This window comes from Stigmatopora nigra, chromosome 10 (genome assembly GCF_051989575.1).
Source record: "Stigmatopora nigra isolate UIUO_SnigA chromosome 10, RoL_Snig_1.1, whole genome shotgun sequence".
NCBI classification, from domain to species: domain Eukaryota; kingdom Metazoa; phylum Chordata; class Actinopteri; order Syngnathiformes; family Syngnathidae; genus Stigmatopora; species Stigmatopora nigra.
In genome coordinates, this window is record NC_135517.1 from 3246380 (window position 1) to 3254231 (window position 7852).

Here is a 7852-nt window from a genome sequence, read left to right on the forward strand (position 1 = left end):
AGCAAGTCGGTCGACCGAGACGCGTCGCCTCCGTCCTGTCAACGCGACACCAAGCCGAGACAAATTTGTCACGCTTGCCGCGCATTCCGACATTAAAAGGACCCCAAAAATGGCAAAAAACGGATTGTTTTTGATGAATGCCGGCTCGTTGACTGACTAGACGCTCGGCAGGAAGTCGAATTTTTAATCTGAAGGCTTTGACGAGCTAAGAATGGTCGCAGCGGGACCAATGAATGACTGACGTCGGACTTTGGCCAGACCGCCAATTTGACTTTTCGATATGTTATAATAAGCAACGGGTTTGTTTGATTTTTGGGCATTTTTCATTAAATTTTGTTTCAGAATTTCGCAGCAGGTTGAAAATGTGGTTCTTATTTTTTAAGTTTATTTGAGTTTATAATGAGAATTCTTAATTTAAATCTTTTGTACTCATTTTTTTGGGTGGTAGTGGTCTTAAATTGTGTTATAAGATTGTAGTATAACAGCTTAAATTAACTGATATATAAATATGCAAATATGGTGTGTGGTTGTCAAGGCTGGTTTAATACGATAAGATGGCGAAAAAAACTTCTTAGCGGTGGGTTTCTTGCTTTGTGCTCTCTTGGTGGAAGTGTCCAACGACTTGGAGGGGAAGAGCAAAGCCGGGAGTCGAAAAAGAAGGCGTTCTTGAAAAGGAAGTAGCGGGAAGACATGAATAAAAGAGGGTGCCGGAGGCTGTGCGAGGAAGGCTGATGAAATGGACAAAGCCTCCTGCTTGCTAATAGTCGACTCCGGGGCTTGTCTTAGTGGATTCCTAATGATGGGAGCAGGATATCAACTGTGTTTTGTGGATGGATTTGGGTTAGGTTTAGGTTTAGGTTTAGGGTTAGGGTTCAGGTGTGTTTAAATACCAAATGGTTAGGGTATTCATGTAGAATAGTACAATGCCAATGCTTAGAACCTGATTGGGCCAACTACGAAGGGATTCGAACCCTCAATCTTCTGATCTGAAGTCAGACGCCTTATCCATTAGGCCACACAGTCACTTGTTAAACGTGGACCAACTTTCAAGACTTTTTGGAACAAACCAAGTCATTGCCAATGAACTAAACAAGACCAGAATGGCTAAATAACCAACTGCGAAGGGACTTGAACCCTCAATCTTCTGATCCGAAGTCAGACGCCTTATCCATTAGGCCACGCAGTCACCTGATGACATTAAATCAACTTTGAAACCTTGTTGGAACAAACCAGGCCATTGCCAAAGAACAAAACATGCCTGGAATAACCAACATACCAACTATGAAGGGACTTGAACCTTCAATCTTCTGATCCGAAGTCAGACGCCTTATTCATTAGGCCACGCAGTCACCTGGTAAACCTTGAGCAAAGAAATAAAAAAAAACTAAAAAAATCATTTAGCGCAGTGGTCTCAAACCGGTTCCACATAGAACCACAGTGGGTCCTCCTGGTTTTTGTTCCAACTGATCCAGTGCCGACATTTTAACCAATCAGGTATCTTTAAATTAAGTAACACCTGACTCAAATTAACTAATTACACTTGCAAAAGATATCCTTGTTGAATTGGAATGAAAACCTTCACCCACTGCAGCCCTTTGAGAACCGGTTTGAGACCATTTTAGCACGAATCCATTTCAATTAGCCGATTTATCTGCAGGCTCGTAATTGATTCCACCGACTCTCGCTTACTCGGCTTTGCTTTTTCAATTATTTCCCCGATTTCCATGTTTTTTTAACAGCTCAACCATTTTTGTTGTTGTTTTTTAGTTGTTATTTTTATTTTTCAAAGTAGCATGACTGGATAATAAGACTGAATGATTGCCACGTAAATGGGCAGCTAGATGAATCACCTGATGGACTGATTATCCCAAAGATGGAGGACAGGATGGACAAATAGTAGAGTGAAATAGGCCGATTGTCGCCACGACCAGCTGATGAATAAATGGCTTGAGCGAACGAACGGCGCGGCGCCGATTGATGGACGCCGCCACCTGCACCTTCGGCCTACTGGTGAGTACCTACTCGTCTCTAATGGAGGGTAATGGGGCTCCAAATAAACTAGCAAACAGCTCTTATTTCCGCTTTTTACACAGCAACCACAATTGAGAACGGAGGGATTTCCAGATTGGGAACATTTGGACGCCCATCTCGGTAATTAGCTATGGCCGATGTACGGATTTAGCAATAATAGTCCTTGTTACCAAAATAAGCCAATGTGGATGGTTTTTCAAGGGGTCAATTACTGTATTTTCAAGACTATAAGGCGCACTTAAAAGTCTTAAATTTTCTCCAAAATAGACAGGGCGCCTTATAATACAGTGCGCCTTATATATGGAAAAAAATAAAATGTTCATTTCGTTGAGGGTGCGCCTTATAATGTGGTGCGCCTTATTTATGGAAAATACGGCATTTAGCTTATACAATTAAGTTTGAAATAGAATAAGGCTGGAAAACAACAAAATCTGTACTGACACTGATAAATGCAAAAAAATTGTATAAACAATAGTACTTCAACCAATAGTGGCCTGTACGCAGAATAAAAACAAAAAAATACTGTATTTTCACGACTATAAGGCGCACTTGAAAGTCTTAAATTTTCTCCAAAATAGACAGGGCGCCTTATAATCCAGTGCGCCTTATATATGGAAAAAAAATAAAATGTGCATTTCGCTGAGGGTGCGGCTTATAATGCGATGCGCCTTATAATGTGGTGCGCCTTATATATGGAAATACGGTATTTAGCTTCTACAGTTAAGTTTGAAATAGAATAAGGCTGGAAAACACCAAAATATGTACTGACACTGATAAATGCAAAAAAAATATATTGAATAAACATAGTACTTCAACCAATAGTGGTTCAATATTACTATCCCCGTACATCGTCATAAGTAATTAGAATTGGAGAAAAAAATGGCGGGATTGACATGACGGATTCCTGATGGCAGCGATACGGTTTGATAGACAGCGAGGCCACCCGCAGCGCCATCGCGTTGATGGCCGTTCCACGTGGCGCAGAGCGCGCATCGAAAAATCTCGGGTGGAGGGGTATAAGAGGCCACCCCCATCCGACCACCTGCCGGCCAGATTGCCTGGCTCGTAACTCTGGCGACGCATCGAGATGAAGCCGCTACATTAGCCTCTGTGTCATGTGATTACCACGGCTTTTAATAGGCTATGCGATCGAAATCTACCCAAAAAATAATCACGATTCTTACTTGTAGAAGCTTACCAGCACAGAAACTATTTCTTAATTTATTATCTGTGCCGCTTATCCTCACAGGGGGTGCTGGAGCCTATCCCAGGTAACATCATGCATTGGCATCCAGCTAATCGCAGGACACAAGGAGACAAACGATGCTTACGCTCATATCTAGGAGCAAATGTAAGTACTTTTTAATAACTAAGTACTGTTTAACATCTAAGGGAGAGAGTTTAATATCTCAGTACTGTTTAATATCTAAGTACCGTTTAATATCTAAGTACCGTTTAATATCTAAGTACTGTTCCATATCTAAGTACTGTTTAATATCTAAGTACTGTTTAATATCTAAGTACTGTTTCATATCTAAGTACTGTTTCATATCTAAGTACTGTTCCATATCTAAGTACTGTTCCATATCTAAGTACTGTTTAATATCTGAGTACTGTTGAAACCAGCTCTCAAAATTATATTCAACCGTGCAACTAAGCGTCCGGGCGACCAAACGTCCGGGCGACCAAACGTCCGGGGCGACCAAACGTCCGGGGCGACCAAACGTCCGGGGCGACCAAACGTCCGGGGCGACCAAACGTCCGGGGCGACCAAACGTCCGGGGCGACCAAACGTCCGGGGCGACCAAACGTCCGGGGCGACCAAACGTCCGGGGCGACCAAACGTCCGGGGCGACCAAACGTCCGGGGCGACCAAACGTCCGGGGCGACCAAACGTCCGGGGCGACCAAACGTCCGGGGCGACCAAACGTCCGGGGCGACCAAACGTCCGGGGCGACCAAACGTCCGGGGCGACCAAACGTCCGGGGCGACCAAACGTCCGGGGCGACCAAACGTCTCGGGCGACCAAACGTCTGGGGCGACCAAACGTCCGGGGCGACCAAACGTCCGGTCACGGCAGTCTGTGGACCGGTACCTGATTCGCCTGGTGCCGGTCCATCAGAGAAATAAATGTTTTCAATTTCGGCCTTCCTACTTGAAATGAGAAATTGTTATCATAATTAACTATAATTGCTATTATGCTTCTGACTTTTTGCCGTTTTTGCAACATCCCACATAATTGGTGGGCGTGTTCAAATGTCTGGTTACAAGATCAGGACATCCCTTCATGTATACATAACATTTAGGGAATCGTAAAAGTGGATATTCTACAAGGCCGCATATTAAGTTTCTACTTTAATGGCCGAATTTTCAGATCTCCAAATGAATTGACTGGAATCAATACTCTTTGGCTGCATGTAAAAAAAATCGATAGACTTTTAACAGAAATGTTTGCGTAGGCGCAGATCACAATTGCGGCTCATTTACGAGCATTTTCACTGCGAGGCAAAAAAAGGAAAACACGCCACCTTAATGTAGTTTTATTGTTTTTCCAATGGCCAAAACGGGACAATTGGTGTTCCGCTCTTGTTGGGTTTGCGTAATTCAATCAGCAACAGGAGCGACAACACAGTGGGAGCCGGACTTGAAATTGACTGCAATGTTTTGACTCCATGATCTCATTTTCTCCAAAGTAGAAAAACATTTTTTATTGTCCTGACTTCATCTAAACATACAGAATTGGATTAGGCATCGCACCAAGGCCACAAAAGTCAAGTTTTCTGTTCAATCCAATTTTTCGCTACACAATTTAAGGCCAAGTGTAAAAAGGGCCTTAAAAGTCTTCAAGCAACACTAACTGAATTGTTATTAATTTCAAATATTTTATCAAATTAATTCATTCTTGGCGGTCCGTTGGTAAAGTGGTTGGTACGCCTGGCTCGCAGTCCTGAGATTGAGGGTTCAAACCTTCTTATGTAGAGTTTGTGTGTTCTACCCGGGCTTGTGTGGGTTTTTTCTGGGTATTCTGGTTTGCTAGGCTATCTAGTTAAACCCTGTAAATTGCCACCTAGCTACAATTGATTGGTTGTTTGTCTCATTGTGCCTTGCGATTGGCTGGTCAATGATTCAGGTTGTCCATAGTTAGCTGGGATATGCTCCAGCACCCCCGATACAGAAAACTAATGAATGAACGCGTTACAGCTGTACACAGCAATTTCCCACCCACAAAACATTTGCTAAAATTAGGAATTAAATGTCCGACACTTCATTTTTTTGAATTCATAGGTAGCTGGGATAGGCTCCAGCACCCCCGGTACAGAAAATGAATGAATAATTGCATACAGATGTACACAGAGATTTTCTACATACAAAACATCCGCTTAAATGTGGAATTTAATGTCCGACACTTCATTTTTTTGAATTCATAGGTAGCTGCGATATGCTCCAGCACCCCCGGGACAGAAAAATAATGAATGAATGTGTACAGCTGTACACAGAGGTTTCCTACCTACAAAATATTCGCTTAAATGTGGAATTAAAAGACCGACACTTCTCTTTCATGAATTCATAGTTAGCTGGGATAGGCTCCAGCACCCCCGGTACAGAAAATGACTCAATAATTGCGTACAGACGTACACAGAGATTTCCTACATACAAAATATTCGCTTATATGTGGAATTAAAAGACAGACACTTCACTTTTGTGAATTCATATTCTCCTCACAAGGGTCGCGAGGGGTGCTGGAGCCACCAGGCTTGATTTTTATTGTCGATTAATGTGTTTTTTTGGAGGGGAAATAGCAGCACGTTGACCTGGGCCATCAGTGAAAGTGTATAGCTCCGGCTTGGCCATCAAGTAGAATGGATTGTACTTAATTTCCAATAAGGTGCTTAAGCGTGAGCCCTAATCACGTCCTTAATTAGAATCCCCTGATCGTTAGGAGGTGATCATTCCGTGAAAAATGGCGGCTTTCTCGCCCTGGAAAGCTCCAGACGGACGAAAAGTCTCGCCGCATCAATTCTTTTCCTAACCAAGCGAGCACCACAGGAAGCTGCGAGAAGAAATTCAGTAACAACATGCCGTAAATTTAGCCCAATTAGAATGAAATCTGTCATGCACATATTTAAAAAAAATAATAATGTGGCATATGCAATAAAAAACGCAATATAATCGACAATGTAGAATGTGGAGAGCCATTTTAATGTCTTTCTTGCATTTTTAAGCCTTTCCAAGAACTTGTTTACCAACAAACATTCATAAATTCTGTTTACTGATGTTAAATAGTGCATCAAACTTATAATAAACTATAAATAAAAACAACAATATTTCCATCAAATGTCAATCATTCCTCTTGACAGCCATTTTTATCAATACAGGTCCTGTTTTAGCCAATGAAATGCAAGTATCCCATAATAATAACACTTCCTAGTGATGTCATTTATACTCATCATATGCGTTTGTGCGTCAGCCAATCAGAGCTGATGTATGTGGTTTAAAAACAAACAAACATTTTCTGCATGATCAAAATGTGTATTTTTATCCACATTTAAATATTTTTTGCAATATTTATTTATTATTTTAATCTAAGATGTTTTCTTTTTCTATAATGTCTCATATATATTTCTTAGTTTTTTTAAAATGTAAGATATTTTCTGTTTCAAAATGTCTCCTTTAGGTTGTTTTCCTCTTTCATGGAGTTTCCTGGAATGTGGCAGTGGGCGGAGCCTCCTGCATTCCACCTGGTCCCAATCAGTAGTTGCAGAAGGCAAACATTTGATGCATTTCGATTTTACATCAACAATATTTCTTTACTACAGTAAGTGCATTTATTTAACCTTATTATTTACTATCTTTCTCTTTTGGGTCTCTTTCCACTGCTGCAAAATATTTGTAGTCATAGCAAAAGTAATTAATACCTTTTATGCAATGTTTTTTGACATCTTTTAGACATAGGAGACAAACAATTGAGTATATATGATCAATGCTGAAATGCCAATGTGCTTCAAAATGTGAAAAGTAGTCCAGTATGACAAACTAACAGAAACTGCTTGTTTGTTGTTGTTGTTATCTTGCTCGGATGTGACTTTTTAAATGACTTATTTATGTTATTAATGGGAAAAATATGCACTTTTTGGAGTAGTACCACTAATATCATTATATGCAGTTGTTGTATTGTGACAATAAGGGCTTTTGATTTAGATTTTTTTTGATTTTTGATAGCTTTAAATGTCAATATACTTGTATAATGACAAAAGCAGTCAATTTAAATCAAGCATTATAAAAAATTCAAATGAAATTAATTCTAAATAAAATAAAAAACAACATTATCTGTCTTTTTTTGTATTTAAATCATCATAATGTTTTTTTTGTAATACTTTTTGGCCCATACTCACCCAAACTTAATCTCTACATATTATATATTTTGAAATATTCAAAACTCAAAATGAAATTAATTCTCAATAATATAAAAAACAACATTATCTGACTTTTTTGGTATTTGAATCATCATAATATTTTTTCGTGCAATACTTTTTAGCTCATACTCACCCCAACTTAACCTCTACCGTTACCCCTACATATTATATATATTGAAATATTGTGTTTATTACCCTTTTTTTTGTAAATGCACAATTCAATATTGTTTTTTTAGTGATACTTTTTTGCCCATACTTAATCTATAGTGGCCCCTACATATTAAATATATTGAGATATTAAGTTTAAGAACCTTTTTTTAATGTACAATTCAATATTATTTTGTCATTTTTTTATTGTTTAAAAAGGTAAAAGTCTAGTATATATAGTGTAGTACTAGTTATCCAAA

The 7852-nt window shown here is 39.5% G+C and overlaps 1 long non-coding RNA gene and 1 other non-coding gene across 2 annotated transcripts; one reads left to right on the forward strand and one right to left on the reverse strand.

Annotated features, from left to right (window-relative positions):
- Positions 1 to 1113: 1113 nt before the first annotated feature.
- On the reverse strand, positions 1114 to 1186 carry trnar-ucg (transfer RNA arginine (anticodon UCG)). The gene has a single exon. It is a non-coding gene; the product is annotated as a tRNA-Arg (tRNA).
- A 334-nt stretch (positions 1187 to 1520) lies between these two features.
- On the forward strand, positions 1521 to 6821 carry LOC144203658 (uncharacterized). Its single transcript, XR_013327742.1, has 3 exons — positions 1521 to 2010; positions 3281 to 3382; positions 6707 to 6821. It is a non-coding gene; the product is annotated as an uncharacterized LOC144203658 (long non-coding RNA).
- The last annotated feature ends 1031 nt before the right edge of the window (positions 6822 to 7852 follow it).